The sequence below is a fragment of the Elephantulus edwardii genome, unplaced genomic scaffold, assembly GCF_000299155.1.
Source record: "Elephantulus edwardii isolate Elephantulus edwardi_28Jun2011 unplaced genomic scaffold, EleEdw1.0 scaffold00242, whole genome shotgun sequence".
Classification (NCBI taxonomy): Eukaryota; Metazoa; Chordata; class Mammalia; order Macroscelidea; family Macroscelididae; genus Elephantulus; species Elephantulus edwardii.
In genome coordinates this window covers 3,834,449-3,858,631 of record NW_006399992.1, presented here as the reverse complement: position 1 = coordinate 3,858,631, position 24,183 = coordinate 3,834,449, and the positions used below count along the sequence as shown (strand labels likewise).

Here is a 24,183-nt window from a genome sequence, read left to right as displayed (position 1 = left end):
CTGGAACCCAGCTCTTGTGGAAAGATCCAAATATTACCTACTATTTGTAAATCATGTCCTTTTGAGTTTGCCAGAACATTCAAGTTTGCTAGTTGTGGAGAAATAGATGTGTTGTTTGGATAGGATTTTTTAAGTATGATATCATGTCTGATGATGAGCATTAGTGCAGCTTTGTAATGATAACTCACATTGTCTGTTGCTAGAGCTACACACTGATGTCCTTAACTGCAGAGCCTTCATCTTTTGAACCTGTCTTGTTTACAAACATAGTAGATCTAACTTGATCAAACTAGTAGAAGATCTGTTTTCCCCTTGATGATGAACAAACTTTGCCCACCTAATAATTCTTTATCCAGTTCTGTAGATTCCTGTCATTTGTATTAAAGTTGAAGAATTTATAATCAATACAAATGGTAAATAGAGAAATAAAAGGGGATGAAGGGAGGCCTCTTTATAGAAGAGTGTCAGTAAGTATAGAAAGCATGATGGAGTTAGAGAACCATCCTCTTGTGAAGGTGATCAGGGTGGAGTAATTTAGAGTCATGCTAAATCTAACAGGAATGGAAGAAGTTTGGAAAAAAATCTAGTTCCATAGTTTCAAGATATCTTTCCATAAATGGCATATTAATTACAAAAAAGGAATATTGTTAATATACATATAATGGTGTTGCCCAACAATACCTTAACCAAGTAATCCAAATGAACACCACTGTTGTGGGACAGATGAACTTGTGTGCCTCCAGATGAAATACCCTGAAAAAGAATACAGTATCACTCACAAAATATTCTAACCAGAAATGCACATGACTTGAATTGAATCATGAATAAACATTAAGGAAAAAAACTATCTTAAGTACTATTCTATAAAATAACTGATCTATACTCTTCTTCAGTCAGCCATGAAAGACAAAGAAAAGCTGACAAACCATTACAGTTTAAAGGATTCACAAAAGACACATTGGTTTTGATCTGGATCTTATTAGGAAAGGATGGGGAAGTCAGTTGCTATAAAGGACATTATAGAAACAATAAATGAAATTGGAATTTAGACTGTAGGTTAAAGTTTTGTATCAATATCCTACTTCTTGAATTTGCTAGTTCTTTTATGTAAGAGAATGTCTTTGTACTAATGGAGCACAATTAATGCACTTATTAGGAGAGAAAGACTAAAATTGTTCATAAAAATATATATATGTGAATAATATAAAATAATAAATGGAATAATAAAACAAGTAACATGGTAAGATGTTAAAAACTAGTGACTCTAGTTAAAGGGTCTATAGGAATTTTTTATACTAAACTTGGAACTTTGTTGTAGATTTGAATTAATTTTAAAACAATTTAGAAACTTGATGCAATTATAAGGCAAGAGTTACTAAAAAGTTGGACTTTTCTGAGGATTGAGACTTTTTAAAATTCATAATTAAAAATTATTTAACTATTACTATAATATAATAATAATAATAATATTATAATTATGTAACTGTTGTTATTCTAGTTTTAGTACATTCATGAGTACTTAGTAAATTCAAGTTATTGTACTAAGTACACTAATACTTTACCTTATTTAATTCTCACAATTAAATAATACTATGATGATGGGGATAAAATCAAACCAAACCCGCTACCCAGCTTGATTCCAACTCCTGTGCTTCTGAGGATGTAAATCTTTATAGGAAAGAACTACCTCATCTCTTGTCCAAAGAACAGCTAGTGGATTTGTTCACACCACTAACCTTTTAGTTAGAACTCTTAATGCTCTGTACCACCAGGGCTCCAACACTGATATCCTCCATTTCATACCGTTGAGGGACTGAGATGTAGAAAAGCTATGTAGTAGCCCAAATCAGAGCTCTTTATGGATAGAGCCAGACTCAAACCCACACCAGACCTACTCTACAAACTCCTAGGCTAATTATTATCAGTCTCCTGTAGTCAAAAGCATTTTGATAGTGAAGTCAAGATCATAACATCATACGCACACTTAGCCTTATATTGTAAAGCTGTCCAGTATATGGTAGACAGTGGGTGCACGTGCCTATTTAAGTTTAAATGACTTAGAATAAAAACTAGCCACATTTCAGGTGCTCAGTAGCCACTTGAGGATAGTGGCGACTACCACATTGGGCACCTCTCCAAGGATTATGAACATAGATTTTGCCAACCCTGGATTGAACACTATCCAGTTACATTGCTTATTGCTTGTGGAGTCTTCAGTAAATTAATGAATGTCTCAAAGCTGATTTTCCTTTATTTTAATAGGGAATATTAATAATTTCTATGTTATAGATTTATTATCTTGATTAAATGTGATTTTTCATAAAATGTTTAGAACAGTGCTTGGCACTAACAGACATTACCTCCTGTTGTTATGTGCTGTTGAGCCAGAACCAACTCATAGCTGACACTCCAACAGGTTATCAGAGGCTGTAGATTGTCTTTCTTTCTCCTGAGGAGTACCTGGTAGATTTGAACCAGTTGCCTTTGGGTTGGAAGTGCAACTTCTTACCACAAGGCCACCAGAGTTCCCTTATTTCTTTTTAGTCATAGTAAAAAGCACGTGGAAAAGATATTACACCTAGGATTTAATGGTAAAATGGTTAGAGTGTGTGGTTCTAGCTTAAATGGAGCTCCAATTTCCCTGGTCTGTGGGTCCAGATGGAAAGTATGGACTGTATGCATCATAGTTCTAAAAGTATCTTATTCCTAGTTAGTATGTTTTTAGTTTAATTTTGGTTGAGATCTGTAAAAATTGCTTCTTAAATATCCCATTTAAGACATCCCGGCAATGACAGAAGAAGACAGTAAACAACCAAGCATTAACCGTGTTTGGAGTTAATTGAACATAAGGAGATTTCACATGTAGAATTGATAACATTGGGATTTGTATTCCCGGACAGCTGACCTCTGTTGTGTTGCTCAACAGTCGACCTTTAGGGAATTTTTCTCCCACCTGCACATTTCTGTGTGCTCTGAAAGAGTTGGTGTAGCATCTGGTGTTCATTCAGGTTCTCGAATCAGCAGGCAAGGAGTGGTGCAAGCCTTCTCACAAGGTCTGCGCTCCAACAGAGAGTGTGCTGCAGTGAGGAAGGACAGCAGGCTGTGACCTTCCTCTTTGTGATCCAGAATGAATGTCAGTGCCTTTTCTTCAGCTTGACAGCCTTTGCAACAGAAAGTCCAACAGTTTCCTGGACAGAAGGCCAGTGGTATGTTTTGTTTATCTTTTTATCATAGTTAATAAATAGTTAAATGTTTGGGGATAAAACAATCAACCAACCAAAACCACCTAAATGAGTTGCCCTGAGCTGATTCTGCCTCATGGTGACCATTTGTTCTTACCCCAACATATGTCACAACAGAATCATGCTCCAGCAGGTTTTCAATATTGATTTTTCAGAAGTGGATCACTGAGCCTGCCTTCCAGGGCACCTCCAGATAGATCAAAGCACCAACCTTTTGGTTAACTGGCAAGCATGTTCCCTGTTTGCATCATTCAGAGACTCCAGAGTTTGGGAATATGTTAACTAAATTATTTTTCATAAATTGTTTTATCCAAACACTTTAAAAGGTTCATGGAATCTTTAGAAACTATGGCTTAGCTGTTCACATATCTGTTTTCTCCAGTTTATCCAGAGCACTTAGAGGAGATGAGGACAAAGGATGGATTTCGGCTCTCACTCAGTCCAAGATGCCCTGGGGCCCTGTGTCCTTGCTTTCTCCCTGATAAGCTGCGAAGGATTTGCATTACTGGCAGAGGCTGTCTTTATTTTCTTGATGGAGTCATAATACTTTTAACAGTTCTCCCTGCTCCCCTTGCTTTTTTTTTTTTTTTTAATAGGGTTATGGGAAAAGTTCAAGTAGTAGTATTTACTTGTCTGTAAGGGTGTCCTTTAATTTAAATGGACATAACCGTATTGTCATAACTGCTCAAATTATAAAAGGAAACTTTCCATAATTAGTTAAGATAGCCTTGCATTACCTAAAATATTTCAGCTGCCACAAGTGGAAAAACATTACACTTGAATACTGTTTAATAAAAGGATCTGTTTTTTGCTGTCAAATTACTCCAGGCTGTCTCATGATTTTATAGTGTAGGGAAGAGGGAAAATGTAAGATTTCATTTCTTCAGTATGTGATCTTGCTTTTGCTTGCTCTTCTAGTTCCCTAGGAATTTGAGAGTTGGATGAAAAGTGAGTATGTCAGGAGATTTTCAAGTAGTAGACTATCAGTTAGGATGTTGTTTTTATGTACTGTTGAGTCAGAACTTGACGTAACTGACCAAGCAGCAGCTTTTCAGAGGCAGTATATCACACTTGGGAGGAGATTGTCCATTATTCATCCATGGAGGAGCTGGTGGATTTGGACCTTGCGACTGAGTAGGCAGTGATGTGCCTCACTGACTAGGCCAGCAGAGCTCCTGAGTAGTGGATTTTTTAGTATTAGCTACAACACACACTTAAGTTGTCACAGCTTTATAGCTTTCCTTTTGTAGAGTATGTAAAATAATATCCCAGAAGAGTGTGAATAGGTTCAATATATCCCTTGATGCAATAATAGAAAAATATAGATTTACTTTCTCAGTGTCCGGTTTAAACTGCAAATAAAGTGCTTTAAGGAATCAAGAAACCCACTATCATAGAGTTTTTCCTGATTCAGGATGACAGTTCCAGTGGGTTTCTGAAGCCATAAATGTTAATGAAAAATTTCTTCTTTATTCTCCCAAGGAGTGGCTAATGGATTCTGTTTGCAGCCCAATTTTAACCTAGAAGGCCACTAAGACTCCTTTTGAAGGTTCGTAGATGTGTATTATTACTGATATAATTATTTGCACACTAAAGAAAAAGAGAAACACAGTTGTTCAGTAGATGTCTGAACTTTCAACCTGAGTTTGCTAGACATATTGGGAAGAACTCCAGTATTAAATGATCTTTAATACTAGCTTGTATATGAATAGACATAACCTCCAGTGAAAATACAAATGACCAATAAGCTCATGAAAAGATACTCAATCTTACTAATCATCAAGCAAATTCAAGACAAAACCCCAATGAGATACCATCACCTTATACCCACTAGAATGATTATAATTAAAAAGACAAGTAATAACAAGGTTTGATGAGGATGTAACCTTCATACATTGTTAGTAGAAATGTCAAATGGTGCATCAGCTTTGGAAAATATTTTGACAGTTCCTCAAATAATTAAACATAAAGTTTCCGTATAAGTCGGCAGTTTACTCCTAGATAAATACTTGAGGGAACAGATAACCTGTTCATACAGCAACTTGTCCACAACTGTTTATGGCAGCAGTGTATATAATAACCCCAAGGTTGAAACAACTTGAAAGTTTATCTACTAATAAATGAATAAATAAAATGTGTTCTATCCATAAAATGGAATATTACCTAGCCACAAAAAGGAATATTGTATTTATGCTATAACAAGCTTGGAAGGAGGAGTGGCATCCACTTCCATAATAGCTTGGCATCGGAAACCCTATGAACCTGGAGAGAGGATGAAAGGCACCCAAGCGTCGAGGACTCACCTTAATAGGGTGTCTGGAAATCGCCTGCGACTCTACGGTACTTAACAACAACAATAACATGTCAAATCAGAGTTAACTCATAGCTGATGCTTCTTTCGAGTTCTGAATCTGTAAATAACATGGGAGAAGATAGCCCATCTTTTTCTCATGGAGCCCCTGGTGAATTTGAACCACAAGAGAGGAGCCACTTTTGGGTTAGCAGTACAACTCCCACCTGAATTCTCTGAGTCAAAGAAGCCAGATGTTTTATAGTTTTGTTCAGGTTATGGTCTTTTCAGTCACTTGCAATGCATTTGAGAGGTAGATAGCAAATAAAGATGAAAAAAGAAGAGTTGATGCCTCTGAGTTGTGGTGTTGGAGAAGAGTACTGAATGTTCAGTGGACTGCCAAAAGAATAAACCTCTGTGTCTTGGAGAAAGTGCATCAAGAAGACTGCTTGGAGGCAAAGATGACAAAGCTCATCTCACATACTTTGGGTGTGTTGTTAGGAGAGGCTATTCTTTGAAAAGGGACATCATGCTTGAAAGGTGGAGGGTCAGTGAAAGAGAGGAAGACTTTCAACCACATGGGTTAATAAATTGATTGCAGCAAGTATATCAGAGACGATGAGGATGGCACAGACTAGGACAGGGTTCAGATCTGTTTATAGGATTGCTGTGAGTCATACTTGACAACACCTAACAACAACAATAATATTTATAGAAAAGTCCAGAATAGGCAAATCTATAGAGACAGAAAGTATCTTAGTAGTTGCCTTTCAAAGGTTCAGGGGAGGGAAGATTTGGGATTGAATGTGGATAGTATTCTGAGACAATGAAAATGTTCTTTTGAGATGATAGAACTCAACAATGATGAATATACCAAACTCTATGATGCTATTTAAGACATTGATGATGTTTGATATAGTGAATATCATGGTGTCAGTTATATCTCAATAAAGCCATTATAAAGGACACTTAGTGTAGTATTCTTTAAAATGATCATGTAAAATCAGTAAATTTTAAAATCTTTTACCCTTCCTCCATGTATCTTTTTTCTTATTTCTTTAAAATCTTGGTTTATTTGCATTCCAACCCTGAGCTTCCTCATCTGCAAGGTCTATATACTAAGGAGTCCTTTGTTGTTGTTAAGTGCCGTCAAGTTGCATGCTACTCATAGCGACCCTATGAAGGAGAGTCCTCTATGCTTGGGTGCCTTTCATCCTCTCTCCAGGTTCATAGGGTTTCCGGAGGCAAGCTATTACAGAAGTGGATGCCACTCCTCCTTCCAGGAATCCTTTACTAAGTAGAAATTATCAAAATGAGACATCAGTGCTTGAGACCTAGTCACGTAAAATGTCTAGTCCTGAAACCTTAGCTGGCATGCTGATGTCAGGCATATGCATAAGGGGGAAAAGTTTCTAGAATATGTCCAGGTGACACAAGCAGTTTGCAGTTGGATGCTATCTGAAAGTTGGTGGTTTGAACTCACCCAGCAGTTCTGTAGAAGGAGGAGCCTGGCAGTGTGCTTCTGTAATGATTGCAGCCATGGAAAAACCCTGTGGAGCAGTTCTGCTCTGTAACACAAGGGTGGAGCAGTTCTGCTCTGTAACACAAGGAGCTCCCATGAATGGGTATCAAAACCAAAGCCAGCTGAAAACAATGAAATCCGTAAAAGTTCAAGAAATAAGCGGCATACTCTTTTCAGCTTCATTTACACTTGAGATTATTGTGCTGTGATTTTTCTTCCTTAGCAATCATTTTTTAATTTATTTTTATCAGTCACTAAAATCAAGAAAAGAAGATATGCAAATACATGAATGCCTATGTGCAGTGGGGAGTAGGAGTATTAGGGGGTGTTGACCTTTGAGGTAACGTTGCTAAATGTAACAAATAAAAAGTGTATCCAGTAAAATTTGAATTTCAGATGAAGAGCAAATAATTTTAAAGCATGCCTTGCAATGTTTCAGCCATCTTTAAAAGCTGTTTGTTGCTTTTCTGAAATTCCGATTTAAATGTTGCTTTTCTGAAAACCCAACTCAAGAGGGTATCTTAGTTTTTCTTTCTAGTTAATGTCTTGATCCTGAAATGAGATGACTCTAAGAGTCTTGGTTCTGCCTCTGACAAGTTATACATCATTGAGCAAGATCTGGCCCTCTATTTTTTATCTTTAAAATGACAGAATTTTGCCAGCTGATCTCTAAAGTTCCTCCTGACTCCTTGATAATACAACTGCTAGGTATGACATCCCAGTTTAATTGGAAACAGAAAATGGTAATCTGAGCATTGCCCGTTTAGCAAGTCCAAGCAACAATAAAAATGGACAGTTGAAATAAAGGAGAGGAACCAAACTCTATACCATTGGCTTTAGATTAAAAAGAAATAAAAATTTAATCTCAATGAAAAAAATGTAAATTAATACCAGGAGCATGCTTAATATTTAGAAACCAGTTTTGTGTTTCTAAGAAGGGAAGAGGCGTGGGTGAAGAAGCTGGGGTTGCCAAAATCTGGTTTATTCCTTTTTCTTTAACTGGAAAAAAAGAAAATATGGCCCAAATATGTTGGGCTTCGGCCACCCAACCACAGGCAGTTCTCTGGTTTGCACTGTCGTTTGGATGACTGACAAAGCTCAGTGAAAAACAAGTGCTATTTGTTTTCCTATGCCTCATATTTAATTGAAAATCAGAAGGCTAAATTTCAAATCAGTTGTTAAATAGCCCCAGATGTGCACTGAGTGCTCCTGTGCTGGGAAGGGACATTCACAACCTATACCACAGCATGTGTCTAGTAGTTACCTTTTCATGAATCCAAGTTATGTGTAATGAGGGTTGTAGTATCCAAAAGATGTACTAAGAATAGCTCAGACTTTCATATTTGCTTGTGAAGAGGAACTTTAACCCCACCTCTGCCTTCTGGTTTTTTTCCCTCACCCTCTTCCCCTGTCCTTGATTTTATATTTCATGTAAAAATCTGGAAAGACTTTTCCCCCCCTTTTTTAGTTTCCCCCCCTTTTTAGCAGAATTCCTCTCATATTTAGGAAAGTATGACACTAGCTTACCTGATATGTTGGTTTATGCATCGACTTGGTCATTCCTTCAACAAAGTTTTTGAGTGTCTGCATGAGGATAGGAACTGTGCTGGGTGTAGAGGATACAAAAAGAAATGTGATAAATTGGCTGTCCCTAGGAGCTTCCTATTGTGTCAGAGAGAAGGTTTAGAAATGGAGAATTGCTGTTCAGTATAGAAGTTCCTGGGTGACCCCTCACAAAACCTCCAAGGGTGCACCTTCAGAGGACCTGGAAGCCTGCTCCAGAACCCTTGCAATCAGTGCAAAACTCTATTGAAGGAACACAGTTCTGCATTGCAGTGCAGGAGTCAGAATCAACAGTAACTGGTTTGCTTTTGTTAGTAGTAAGTTCTTGAAAAATCAGAGGAACATGAGCATCCTTCTCTTTCATTGAAGTTAAAGCCACTTCCTCTACAAGGTTAACTTTGAGAAACAGTGTGTGGCAGATGGGGACCAGGATTGTGGTCACTAGCCTAGCTTTCTGCTTAACTAGAATAATCACCCCTATAAACCTAAGGTCTAGATATATACCATTTTGGGTTTTCCAGTGAGGTCTTTCCCCAAATAAGTTCTGTCTTGAAGGCAGGCTAAATAGCATTTCAAGATTGGTAGTTCTTTTTCGTTTAATGTTTTTTGTGTTAGGGTTTTTTTTTTTCACTTTCTCTTGGGGAATGACTCATTGTGGCCTGTGGGATATTCCAAGTGGTGTGTACCACACATTTTTGTTCCAGAATCTGCTTATCTGTTGGTTTTGCGGCTTGTCCATAAGGGCCTTAATTATAAGGGACTTGATCCTCTCATGAACTAGGGTCAGTCAGCTACCATATTTCCAATGCATGACTTTCTGGTCCTTCTGTGGTGAGAGAACTCTTCCTAAATGTCACTGTGGCATTTAGAGCATTGGAAAGAGTTCTGTGTCAGCTGGTAATCATGGGTCAGGGAAGATCTTTCAAAGACTCCCTAGACTTTATCTTAATGAGTTGGGTTAAGGCAGATGAATGCTGTGAGTAAGTGGCCCATAGTTCGCCTGAGCTGGCCTGGGTGTATTCTTCCTAAGCAAGACATCCTACCTGGGAGGGTTCCTGAAACTGTAGACTTTTCCTGGCTTCTCTAGACTTGCTGTGTCATGTCTGTGTAGTCATGGCCCCAGCCCTATGAAGCCTCTTCATTCATGCAACAAATTGAGGTTAAGTAAACTCAGTTTCACAAAGGGTAGAAGGTTAGTGTTTCTTTGTGTAGAGTTCCATGAAGTTCTTTGAGGTTTTATTGTCTCAGGCTAATCTGTAATCTAATGCATCTCCCTTTCCCAGGTGTTGGGTAATTGTATCAAATGTTACATCTCTAGTACCCTTGGTTAATGTAGTAAGCAATCTCCAGGGAGCTGTTTGGTAGAAGAAATTGAATGTTTTGATAAGAGAAGTTGCAGAATATTATATTTCCATGATGTAGAAGGAGAAAAAGAAATCTGACTCCTAGGAGGGAGGCTCTAGTGAGGCTGACTTGAAAGCGCTTGACTGTGCCTGAGGTAAGCTTATAAATTGAAGGTAATAAGGGTCCTAGGTGAAGGTTCTCCACAGGTAACCTATGTTACCTCTCCATGTCACAAAAACACTGTAGGATGGTCTGACTCTCTTTCTAGTCGCAGAATCATTGAGTTGAGGCAATCCTGGTTGTGACCCTTTGAGTCTCCATTATCTACACTCCTTAATAAAGAAGCTGTATCTGATTTATACTGAGGAGAAAGGAGCCTGTTTAGCCATTCTTGTTTCTGTGATTGATAAATGATCTGACTCTGTTGCAAATGCGGGCTCTTTAGCCACTGGAACAGGGAGTCATCATTACTATGACTCTACTTTGTCCCATTTGGGAGTTGAATGACACAGTTGTGGTGGTAGGACCTAGAGTATTACATAGAAGGTAGGGGCTTACCCATCTACCCACAATGGTCACTGCCTGTCTGACCCCTAAGTCTTCCATCTTGATCACAGAGAATCTATTGTTGAGACGCTATTGTTTCTGGGTGATAGATGCTGCTGGGTTGGTAGTACTGTGTAGAGCTGATGATTTGCACCATCACTGCAAAATTCTGGAGAAAAAGAGGTTCTTAAAACTTCTTTTTAAGGATTCCTGGAAGCTCATTAGTTAAACAGCATGATGATTGAGCTGAAAGGATAGCAGTTCAGACTCATCTGTGGCTCTGCAGAAGAAAAGATCTGGCATTCTGCTCCTATAAAGATTCCAACTTAGGGAAACCTGTGGATTTGTTCCCATTTGTCATATAATGTGAGATCCGTGGAACAGTTGCGTTCTTATATGCAATGTGAAAGATCTGAAATTGTGTCATCAGTCATCCTACCAGTGGTTAGAAGTTAAGCCACAGTGGTTTTCACCTTAAAACTCACACTGGAAAGTGTGTTTCCCCACCTTTCTGTAGAGCCCCTGCCCTTATCCCTTATGTGATAATGTGCAAGTCAAGAGGTAGGTGACATCTGGAGGGCTTGAATTACCCAGGAGAACCCTCCCTTTCCAGAGTGGTAAAATGGGAACCTCACAGGGAACTTTGAGTCATAGTGCCTGGCTTAAGAGTGTGACTGTCTTTATCCTGGAGCCACCAAAGATTATTCCATAGACAAGCCTTCTGAATTTGAATCCTTAGAGTCAAGTCAGCACGCCAGCACCACCTGAAAAAGTGAGGAGCTAGAGTGGAATTGTCAGTCTTGTTTCAGCAAAGCATGTTGTGAACGGCTGTCTCACGCTGGGATCTAGGTCATGCCAGTGTTTCGTTTGGATGAGGATTTTAAAAGTGTTCCTTGACCCCTTTCCCAGTAGTGCTTTTCCTCTGAGTTTCTCTAGCTGGATGTATTCCACCAAGCAAGGAAGCCTTGCTTAATCTCTGCTCTATCCTTAACCCACTGGGGATCATTTCTTCACTCATGCTTAATGTATTCAGTTCAACTTTCTTGGCTCTGGCATCAAAGACCACTATGATCTTCAGAGACTGATAAATTGTTGACCTGGATGTAGAGCAGGCACATAAATGTGACCTTACCTTGACTTGAGAATTTATTTTAACACTAAAAGGTGATTCTGGTCCCCTTGCCCTACTAGAGGTCCTGCTATCCCCCAACCCCAACAAAATCTCTCTTAGAATCTTTTGCTCTCCAAACTGTATTTTGTCTGTAGTTTCTGGGCCAGAATCCATATTCCAGTTTTATTGAGTTGGTAGAAGCCATTTACCAATATGGTATCAGTCAGGGTTCAACCAAAGAGGTAAACCAAAAGAATATATTTATCAAGACATGTGTTATAGGAAATTCAGTTGACTATAGATAGCTGGGTCCATTTCTGGGTTCTCAGTTCTGTTCCATTGTTTCATGTGCCTGTCATTGTACCAGCACCATGCTGTTTTGGTTACTACCACTGTGTAGCAGGTTTTGAGGTCAGGGAGTGCTATGACTCCCCCTTCATTTTTGTTTTTCAGAAGTGCTTTGCTTATTTGAAGTCTCTGTCTGCTCCAAATAAATTTGACCATTTCCCTTTTGATCTCCTTGAAAAAGAAATATGGTATCTGCATCAGAGAGTTGGACAGTGACCAAGGAGGATAGAAGGAGAACTGATGCCTTTGAGCTGTGGTGCTGGAGAAGAGTACTGAGAATACCATGGACTGCTAGGAAAACAAATAGATTTGTCCTGGAGAGGGTTAAACCGGGTGGCTCCTTGGAGGCAAGGATTCTGAGGCTCCGTCTAACTTACTTTGGATATGTAGTGAGGAGAGACCGGTCCTTGGAGAGGGACATCATGCTTGGGAGGGTGGAGGGACGGCGCAGGCGAGGAAAGCCCTCTGTGAGGTGGATTGATTCAGTGACTGGGATAATTGGGATGGGAGTGTCAGAGACAGTGCGATTGGCACAGGACAGAGCGGAGTTTAGGGCTGTTGTACATAGGGTCGCTATGAGTCGCAGGCGACTCGACGGCACATAACAACAACAACAACGTATCGGGATTGCCTTGAACATGTAGATTGCTTTTGGTAGGTAGGATTGTCGCTTTTCAGAATATTGAGTCTTCCTATCCATGAACAAGAGACATTTTTTTTTCATTTCTTTTGTTTGATCTTTTATTGTGTCTTGCAGAAATGTTCTGTAGTTTACTGTACAGGTCTTTTGTGTCTCTAGTTAGGTTCACTCCCATGTATCTCAATTTGTGGTTGCCTATTGTAAATGAGTGGTATTATTTTCTTAGTTTTCTTCTCTGTGTTTTCTTTCTTTCCTCTTACTGTAGAGGAATCCCACAGATTTTTGGATATTGATCTTGTATCCTGCGCCCCTACTAAACTGGTCCACTAGCTCTAACAGGTTTTTTTTGTTGTTGTTGAATTGTTGGGATTTTCTCTGTACACTATCATATCATCTGGATATAGCTACAGCTTAATTGTCTTCTTGCCAATCTGGATGTCTTTTATTTCCTTGTCTTGTTGTATTGCTGTAGCAAGTGTTGTTCACCATTGCAAGAACATGAAAACAACCCAAATGTCCAACCACAACCAAGTGGATTGAAAAATTGTAGTACATTCACACAGTGGAATACTATGCACCACTGAGGAGCAACAGTTTTGAAAAATGCTATGTTACTCAGGAGAAGCTGGAGAGCATTATGCTGAGTGAACTAACACAGTCTCATAATGACAAATACTGCAGAAGATCATTATTGTGAAAATAGAAGGATAACTAGTAAAACATGTATGGGAACTCAAGGAGGGGGAGGGCTGGGTGGAGAAGGGGAGTAAATGGGAAGGCACAGGCAGAAAGACTGGGTAATGATGGGCAAAGTCCAATGGTGATTAATTTTAGAAAATTATAATGCATGAGAATGACTGTATGAAACACAGTGTATATGAAGTTTGTAAGCAAGCCAATAAAAAAAGGCCTAAAAAAAAAAGAATTGACTTACACAGTTGAGGCGAATGGCAAGATTAGTCAGTAAGGAGAGGCTGGAGCTCCTAGGCATGAGCTAATGACTATAACTAGTTGCCGTCAAGTCAGTTCTTACCTATAGTAACCTGCCTATACTTTACAACAACTAATCAGCAGTTCTCTAGACACATATTTGGAAGGCAAAAATATATAAGATTTAGCAAGTAATAATAGTGATGCTAACAAGATATTTCTTTCCTGAAAATAAACATACGGGGTGGGGGGGACGACACACACACACTGACCCTTTAGATGGCACCTACACTTTGTATTTAGGAGCTAGCACCTAACATTGTGCTACCATTGGAAGAAAAGAAAGAGTAAATGTAGGTAATTTTGGAAGGCTTTGTTCCACAGGAGGAGATTGTGGAATGGCCTCAAAGTGTGGAAAATTGTGTTATAAAGAGCCTCACAGTGCAGGAGGGGAAGACCCTCTATGAGGTGGATTGATTCAGTGACTGGGCTAATCGGGATGGGAGTGTCAGAGGCAGTGCGATTGGCACAGGATAGAGCAGGGTTTAGGGCTGCTGTACATAGGGTCACTATGAGTCGCAAATGACTCGACGGCACATAACAACAACAACAACAGCATGCTTCATTGATTTGCTAACGTGTGGAGTCTGTCTTTTGCTTTCAGACAACTGAGGTCTTTTTCTTCTCTTTGTGTACACACTCATGTCCACTATCATTCTTTCACTGTTTCCATGGGAGATTAGAGTATTGCTTTTGTCCTGGCTCATGCTCAAGTTCGTGCCTGTTTATATTCAGAGCATCTCAGAGCTTCCCTCTTGGACATGTGTAAACATGTAACGTGTTAGAACAGAGGGCAGTTTCAATTCTTTAGTTCTCTTTATTTTGGCAGAAAAAGGAAAAAAAAAGCCAGCAAAACAAAAGAAGTGTTAATGGTTATCATGCATTAATTTGAGAAAAACTAATAATCAAATGATTTTTAACCCATATTATTGAAAGAATAACAGGAGTAAAATAAACACACCCAGGACTTTTCAGATGGCTACATGTATTTCTGTCTCTTGACGGCACTATTGGCAGAGCGTAATCACATGGCTCATGAATATGTAGCTTTGCAAATTGTGAATGTAGGTTCATGAGGATGGAAGTTATTACTTCATTAAAACAGATTTTTTTTTAAAAAATTGAGTCATAATGTATGGTAATAGAAAACATGTTTCAGGTCACATTTCACATCACGTGACTCTAAGGGAAACAAGATTTTAGTCCTCCTAGGAATTGGGGAGAGAGAACGTGTGGTTTCCTCTTTTTAGAGTGTAGGATTCAGTCCTCATTTGGGAGGTAAATATTTCAGTTCTGTTCCAGTCATTTATATAGGCTTTATTTTTACTGGACTTTGTGCATAAAAGACATCAAAGTATAATCTCCTTAATGCCTTTCTGTGTGGGTCTGTTATGAATTATAGCAGCGATCTGCATAGATCCCACTTAAACATAAACCTACAGAAATGACTCTTGTGCTTTACCATATGTCTCCCTCCCACCTAGTTGTGCTAGCAAAATTCTTCAAATGGCAGGTGTTTCTGAAATATTAATGCGTTTTGCTTTTGTCTGTTACTGTGTTCCTAAATAGGCAACTTCAGAAAAGTTTTTTGTATGTTGGAATAAAAAAAAATGGAGTAAGAGTAGTAAAAGTTAGGTGGAGAGAAGGCAGGAAAGAGAGAGGAAAAGCTGATCCTGACTGTGCAAATGCTGAACTTCCACTAATGCCAAAGTCATGCACATGTGTGAGGCTGGGTGTGCGAGGTGGAGCAGCCCCAAGGAGCTGTAACCTGAATATCAGGCACTCACCCAACCCATCATTCAGGTTCCAAATAGACCTTCACCAAGCAGAGAGAGAGAGAGAGAGGGGAGAGAGAGAGAGAGAGAGAGAGAGAATGAATGAGAGAGAGAGAGAATGAGAATGAATATTTGTGAGAGAGATTGCTGGAACTCTTTTTCCTCTGAGCTCTCAACAGAGATTTCTTATCTTTGAAGATCTGTGACTTCACTTATTTACAAGGCCCATTTCTTTCAGTTTGAAGATTATGGCTCCATCCATGTTTGTACTTTTCTCTCTCCCTCTTGGCTTTTGTCACCAGTGGAGGGGAAGAGAATCTTACTTTGTGTCTAAGCAATCTCCTTTTTTACAAAAACTGTACAGTGTTTAAAAAAATATTTGTATCTGTGACCTAGACCAGTGGTCACGTATGCATAGGAGTCACAGAGCAGGAAGGGTTCCAGGAAGGGAGGGTTATAATGTCGTTTCCTGGACCTTATTAACCTCCTTCCCTCCCCTCCCAGAATATGCATTTTAACATCCTTCTCTTGCAATACACTCAGCATTTGAGGAAGCACTGAACTTGAAATGTCTTCTTGGCATTGATTTATGTTCTGAAACAAGACCAAAAAGCAACTGGTTGAATGAACACCATAACTTCATAAACATGTTTCTTCCATAAGGCCATACAGAGAAAGCTCTAGAGTACCACTATCCAATAGAAGTACAATACTAATCGTATATGTAGTTTTAAGTCTTCAGTTACTACTATTACTCATTGCCATTAAGCCCCATCACTGACCCTCCATTGAGTTTCTAAGGCTTTAAATTACATGAGAAGAGATCACACATCTTTCTTTTCAGAGTTGCTGGTGGATTTCCACTAGCGCCGCCGTTGGTTTTGTGGTACAGTTCTCTACAAACTATTCCACCAGAGCTCTCTGGTCTCTGTTAGCACATTTTAAAAGATAATAAGTAATGTTGTTGTTAGGTACTGTCAAGCTGGAAGCAACTCATAGCTGACCCTCCAGCAAGTTTTCACACGGGAGGAGATTGCCCATCTTTCTCCTGTGGAGCAGCTGCTGGTTTAAACCATGTGCCTTTGGGTTGGCAGCACAACTCCTTGCCACTAAGCCTCCAGAACTTCCTAAAAAGTAATAGGTGAAATAAATTTTAATAGTATGTTTTATTTAGCCCAGCATCTTCAAAAGAATAATTGATTATATAAAATTAACCAATGAGATATTTTAATTTTTTTCTTGTACTAAGTCTTTGAAACCCAATCTATATTTCAATTTATAACAAAGTTTATTCTAAGTTAGTAACATTTGAAGTGTTCATTTGTGACATCACTCTAGTAACTACTGTGTTGGACAGCATATGTCTAGAATAATGATATGTTTTCCCAAGCCCCTGGCATACACTTTCCCATACCCCTACTACTACTGAATATGACTTCAGAATTCTTTTCAGTGTAGACCTTTAGGTAGAAAGTATCAGTGAATAAGGCCTCAATGTTCACTCATTCACCCTGGGTAGGCAGATGATTAATGTGCGCAGTGCCTAACCCAAAGTTTAATGTTTGAGTCCCTCTCAGGGTACTTGGCAATCTCCTTAAAAACAAAAACAAACAAAAAAACAACAGCTATTGTAAACCCTGTGGAGTGTAGGTCTACTTAGACACATAGGGCACAGATTGTCATGAATTGCAATTGACTTGACAGCAACTGGTAATTGGTAGTCTGTTCTCAGCACTCTTCTCTGTATGTGTGATATGTTCATGTTTGTGTGTGTGAAATAAACTAATACCCCCTTTGAAGAATCTCTGAAAAAAATTAGACCTTTAACTTGGAAAGGGGGAAGGTTTGCTAAAGGGACATTGCGTGGCTGGGAAATAATTTTCAACTACCTAATTTATGTAGATAACACAATCATGCTTGCTGAAACTGAGGAAGACCTGAGGCATTTGCTGTAGACGGTCAAGGACTGCAGCCTTCAATGTGGATTGAAGCGCAACGTCATGGAAACAAAGATTCTCATCACTAGGCCAATTGGCAGCATAGTGATAGAGAGTAAAGAGATTTGAGATTGTTAACAGCTTCAGCTTGCTTGGCTCCATCCACAATCAACATTCTTGGTACCAGCAGCCAGAAAATCAAAAGACAAATTGCATTAGGAAATTTGCTGTCAGGGACCACTCCAGAGTACTGAAGAGCAATGGTGTCAGTCTGGAGACTAAGGTGTGCCTGATCCAGGCCATGGTCTTCACAATTACTTGCTGTGCATCAGAGAGCTGGACAGTGACTAAGAATTTTAGAAGAATCAATGCCTTTCAGTTGTGGTGCTAGAGAAGAGTATTGAATATACCATGGACTGCCAGGGAACAAAGAGGTTCAACCTAGATAGGGTGAAACCAGACTGCTCCTTGCAGGCAAGGATTCTGAAGCTTCATCTGACATACTTTGGGCACGTTGCAAGGAGGGACCAGTCTTTGGAGAGGGACATCATGCTGAAAGGTGGAGGGACAACATAAGAGAGGAAGACCCTGAATGATATGGATTGACTCAGTGACTGGGGTACTGGGGGAAGGTGCATCAGAGACAATGAGTTTGGCTGAGGATAGAGCAGGATTCAGGGCTGCTGTGCATAGGGTTGCTATGAGTTGCAAGCAACACAATGACATACAACAACAAAAACAGCAACTGAGAAAATAATTTGAGTAGAACTGAAAGAGGTTAGGTGAAATGCTAGATAAATTTACTTATCACCCTTGATCGCAGAATGGCCAAAATTTCCACCAGGTCTTTTTATCTGGAAGAGGTAGGGTAGAGGTCAAGGAGGCAGGGAGGTGGATACAGGACTGCATGAGGCCCTCTTTGAAGCAAAGCTCCTTTCTTCCTCCTCACTGAATACCAGGCCAACTTTGAGGAGGTCCAGAGAAAGTCTGTGATGCAACCTCAGGGCCTCCGAGTCAGCTGATGTGCTGAGATAAGTGTTAAAATCAAGAATCTTGGTTCCAGGAAAATGGTGTCTGAATCCATCAGCTAGGATTTAGTTACTTCATGCAGGCCTGGGAGATCTATCTGGAAGCTTCAGTGGATCTGCTTAGGACTGTAAGAGTTAAAGCTTAAATGCAGGTGTAGAAACAAAAGTGCTGGTTGCCTCTTTTTCTTTTTTCATGCTCTTTTGGATGAGAGTGTTGAATCTGATCCAGAAAAAATAATAAATTTGGCTCTTGCTGCCTAGCCGTAAGTTCTTGTAATAAAACTCCCAGTACTGGCAGATAGAGTAATGTTCTGCTTTTTTTAAAAAAAAAAAAAGAAAAAGAAAAGTCTGGTACTATAAGCAGAATTTAAATACTGGTGCCATGTTAAGGAAGAGCCTTTTGGGAGAGGAGATGGCTTGTGCAGAATTCCTTAGACAGGGTAAGGGTTCGTGGCTGCCCCTTCTCTAGACCCTTGCTAAGCATCAGAATTCTTGGAGTTCAGTGCTCTGCTCATTCCCACAGGAAAACATTTGTCATGTCAGGGAATGTCAGAGAATTGAGTTTTAATTAGCAAGCGAGAGAGGAAAGTTCAGTTGATTCTGGGTGAAAACGTCAAACTCCTAAACATATTTTAGTGAATGTTTTTAAAGGGAGGTATTAAGTGGGAAGAAAAAATTAAATCATTGGATTTAAAAGTTGTCCAAAATATCATTTCCTGGGCAGTGAGGGAAGTGAGAAATTTTGGGTAGGGAAATGAAGAAATCATGGCATATCTTTTTCTTGTAAGTAGTAAGATTGTGCTCACATTAAAAAAAAAAAAAAATTTAAGTCATTACTTTCTGCCAAGCACTGTGTTAGGGCCAAGAGATTCAGAATGAACTAGGCAGACTTTCTTTGCCCTCATGGGTTGTTGTTCATCAAGTAAGAGCAACAAACATGTTGATAAATAGTAGTTCATCTGAGAGAGGAGATGGACAAGAGTGGAGAAGGTGACCTGGGGGCTTCAGAGGTGATCAGTGAGGGAAAGGTGATGCACTGAGCATCAGGTAAACAGGACAGGAAGGGAAGTCCAGGCAGGGGGAAAGGATGTGAAATAAGTGAAGTAACATGATGAAGTAGCACTTAAGTAATTCAGGAAGTCTAGCTATGGTATGTGGAGGGAGTGGTGAAAATGAGGGTGGACAGAAGCCCTCTGTAGCCAGGTGTTGCATCATATATGTTTAGATTCTTTCTGCATTCTGGATCATTATGTGTTTAGAAAGATCACCCAGGTCATAATATAGAGGAGAGATGGAGGGGGACAGGATTGAGGACTAAGAAGTAGGTTGGGTATTCTTTGTGCAGTTATGATATAAACAAAAAATAGTTGCCCTCAAGTAAATTACGACTCATGACAGCTCTTTGTATATCAGAATAAACTGTACTCCGTAGAGCTTTCAACAGCTGATAGTTTTTTCCCTCAATTAAAACTCAGAACTTTTCTTCCAAGGTCCTTCTCAGTAAACTGGAACTTCTAACCTTTTTGTTAGCTGCCAAGCACATTAACTGTTCACACCATCTAGAGACTCTTCAGTTGTAACACTAGGGCTAGAAATTAGTTAATAATATGGCAAAGGCCTGTGGATAAAATAAAGGATAGAGAGTGGAATAAATAGCTCTGGAGAGTTTTCACCATTATGTCAAAATATAAAATGCTAATATTCTATTATGGAATTAATTCTTTCTGGTGGCCTACTGGCATGAAGCTGTGCTGCAGTCCTGAAGGCATGTGGTTTAAGGCCACCAGCTGCTCCAGGGGAGAAGGATGGGCTCTCTCCTCCCGTGCGATTAACTGCCTCTAAAAACTCACCAAAGGGTCAGCTATGGGTCAGTTCTGACACTGTGGTATACAACAACAACAAAATATATGTTGTGAATTCTCTTCCTTATGCCTAATCACTACCACATATCTGGCAGTTTGTTGTACTGTAGTGGCTTATATGTTGCTGTGATACTGGAAGTTTTGCAGCCAGTACTTAAAATATTAGCAGTCACCCATTGTAGACAGATTTCATTAGAGCTTCAGACTAAGAAAAACAAAGAAGAACTTGCAGATCTATTCCTAAAAGAAATCTACTAGTAAAGGCCTTATGAATAGCAGGGGAACATTGTCTAATAAGAGTGCTAAAAACTAGTCTTTCTGGCTGGAAGGCACTCAGAATACAACTAGGAAAGGGTTACCTCCTCAAACTAGAATTGACCTTAATAAAATGCATAAGCCTTTATTTGCTGATGTGAGTCAAATAAAACAATTGCAAACCTCTGTTTTTCTTTTTTTATTTTCTTTTATGCCGGTTTACTTACAAAGGGTTTTTTTTTATTATTTTATTATGTGCGTGTGTGTGTGTGTGTGTGTGTGTGTGTGCCGTCAAATCAGATCTGACAGGTATAGAAGGAGATTGTCCCCCCTTCTCCAGCAGATCATCTGGTGAATTTGAACTGCAGACCTCTGGGATTGCAGTGCAGCTTCTTGCCACTCTAGGCCACCAGAGCTCACCTGTTTGTATTCATTGTTTTTCACACTACCTTTTCCCCCTTTCCTTTGCAAACATCTATTTATAATTGAAATGTAGACTTAAGAAGTATGAATCGAGGAAAATGGGAAGTAATAAAAATTAATTGAAAAATGTAAGATGGAAACCACCAGCAAATTCAAAAGGACACATATTGATCATTTTGAATCAGATAATCAGAGGGTTACTATGTTGAGAATGACAAATTGAAGAGAAATGACATCACTTTCACCATCAAAAAGAATAGTTAAAAATCTACCTGAAGTATCAAATCCTCACTTTCTTCTTTAGTTTTAGTTATTGGTATGTATATTTGAATAATAATTGTGTTAACAGGTCTTCCTTGTATACGTGTGATTCCTTGTATCCATTTGATTACAGCATTGTACTTCCAGATGGATCTTGAAATGGTCTTTTTGATTATGAATGCAACCTCATTTTTCATCATTTTTCCATTTCCAGCATAGTAGGTCATACGATTGTCTTATTCAAAGTGGCCAATGGCAGTCCATCTCAACTTGTTAATGCCTAGAATGTCAATATGCCTTCAAAATAATTCTTTACAATGTCCAGTTTTCTCAAACTCATTCTTGGCACATTCCATATTCCAATTATGAGTGGATGTTGACGGCTATCCCTCCTCATTTTTATTGTCTTCCAATCTGATGGCTTTATCCTAGTCACTGTCTAACTGTGCTCTGTTGTCCATAGGGTTTACACATTTCTGTTATTTCAGAAGTAGTTGGCCAATCCTCCTTCCTATTCTTTCTTAATCTGGGAGCTTCATTTTAGTACAGCATCTGAAAGACAAGTGCTGTACCCATAAGAACAGATGAAAAATAGGAATATACATGTCTAAGCTATTAAGAGAAGCAACATGCAGATCACTCCTCCAGTATAAGAAATTGGCAGCTAAGGGATTATACCCCTAAGAACAAACCGTAAGGACAACCAGACATGTATCTATCTTGGTGTAGGCAGCAGGGGCTCCCATGGCAAGGTGGCAGTGCAAGGCTTAGAAAGCCTAGGCTTTGTCAGGCATGTTATTCTCCCTCAGCAGGGTGAGGGCACAGGGTCTATGACTCCAGGAACGGTTGTGCAAATGACACAGCTTTGCTCATTGAAAGTGAGGAAGTCTTGAAGTGCTTGTTGCAGAAGATTAAAGACTACAGCCTTCAATATGGATTGCATCTCAACATCAAGAAAACAAAAATAATTTCAAAATAGAAAGCATTCAGTTAACTAAAATATAGTCTGAGAAATAGATACAAATAGGTACAAATATTAAAAACAAACCAACAAATACAAAAATCCTCACCATCAGGCAAATGGATATCATGATAGATGGAGAAAAGATTGATGTTGCCAACAAATTTCATCTTACTTGAATCCATCCATAGTCAACACCCTGGTACCACCAAGTGTCAGGAAATCAAAGGATGAGTTGTACTGAGAAAATCTACTTCAGGGACCTTTCCAGAATGCTAAAGAGCAGTGATGCCAATTTTAAGAGTAAGCTATAGTCTTTTCAATTACTTGTTATGCATCTGAGAGTTGTGTTTACTAAGGATGACAGAAGAAGAATCTATGTCTTTGTGTTGTGGTGTTAGAGAAGAGTATTTAATATCCCATGGACTGCCAAGAGAACAAATGGATCTGCCCTGGAAAAAGTGAAAGTCAGGTGCTTTCTGGGGGCAAAAAGTTGAAACTCTGTCTCACATACTTTCATGTTTTCAGGAGGGTACAGTCCATGGAGGATATCATGCTTGGAAATGAGGAGGGTCAGCAGAAGAGACGAAAATTGTCAGTGAGATGGATTGACAGAGTGGCACAATGGACTCATGTGTCAGAGATGATGAGCTTGGTTTTGGATAGAGCAGAGTTCAGAGTCATTGTTTATAGGGTTGTTAGGAGTCCCGTTTGACTGAGTGGCACATAACAACAACTATATGAAGTATACCATTGTCAGTGATAGGATAATATCCATATACCTACGAGGAAGACCAGTTACTACAACTTTTACTCTAACTGTTGCCCCAATAACTAATGCCAAAGATATTAGCAAATGACTGCAGTCTGAAATTGATCAAACATGAAATCAGGATGCATTAATAACTACTGGTGGTTGGAACTCAAAAGTTGGAAACAAATAAGAATAGTAACTGAAGAATAGGGTATATGGTCTCGGTGATAGAAATGATGCTGGAAATCATGTGATAGAATTTTGCCTGCCCAGTGGCTTATTCATTGCAAATACCTTTTCTCACCAAAATACATAGTAACTCTTTATGTGCACCATGGCATATGGAATACTCAGGAAGCAAATCAGTACATCTGTGGAAAGAGTCAATAGAAGTAGAAAGTAAGTAGAAACTTACTCTCATGAGTAAGATCAAGTGCAAATTTATATAGAAGTCAAGGTGCATGGCAAGTAAAATATGGTCTTGGATATGTGCTACCTGACTTTTGAGACCCTCTCAAGAAATGACACATGAAACATAGACTGTAGACTCTTGAGTCTTTGCTGACATAGAGGGCCAGTGAGGGCAAGGGAAACCCTTGGTGAGATAGATTGACACAGCAGCCACAACAGTAGCCTTGACCATGAGATAATTATGAGGATCACACATTACCAGATAACATTTTGTTGTTGTGTATTTACCTAATTATTTTGTTCCTGTGTCTCTTTCTAGGCTGTAAACTCCACCAGGGCAGGGATTCTCTCTGTTGTGTTCTCTACTGTATTCCTCATACCCTGACAGTATGTGTGTTCTTGGTAAATATTTGTTGGATATATGTTTAGCATGTAAATTAATGATGGGATAATTGCAAGATTTAGGTAGGCATTTGACTGTGTGGATGATAACAAACTGTGGCTGACTCTGAGAAGAATGGGAATCCCAGAACGCTTGATTGTGCTAATGCGAAACCTATACTTGGACCAGGAGGCAGTCATCAGAACAGAGCATGGGAACACTGCATGGTTCACAATTGGGAAGGGCATATGCCAAGGATGCATCCTATCTCCATACCTTTTCAACCTATATGCAGAACAGATTATCCGGGAGGCTGGGCTCGATGAGGAGAAATGTGGGGTCATGATTGGGGGACGATTTATCAACAATCTGCGTTGTGCAGATGACACAATCCTGCTTGCTGAAACTGAAGAGGACCTGAAGCACCTGCTGCAGAGTGTCAAGGACTGTAGCCTCCAATATGGATTGAGGCTCAATGTCAAGAAGACAAAAATTCTCACCACTGGACCAATTGGCAGCATCAGGATAGATGGTGAAG

At 39.3% G+C, this 24,183-nt stretch overlaps 1 protein-coding gene across 2 annotated transcripts in view; it reads left to right on the top strand.

Annotated features, from left to right (window-relative positions):
• The window catches only part of TGFBR3 (transforming growth factor, beta receptor III), a 143,788-nt gene that overhangs the window by 45,654 nt on the left and 73,951 nt on the right, over nt 1-24,183 (top strand). The gene's annotated exons all lie outside the window — the stretch shown is intronic.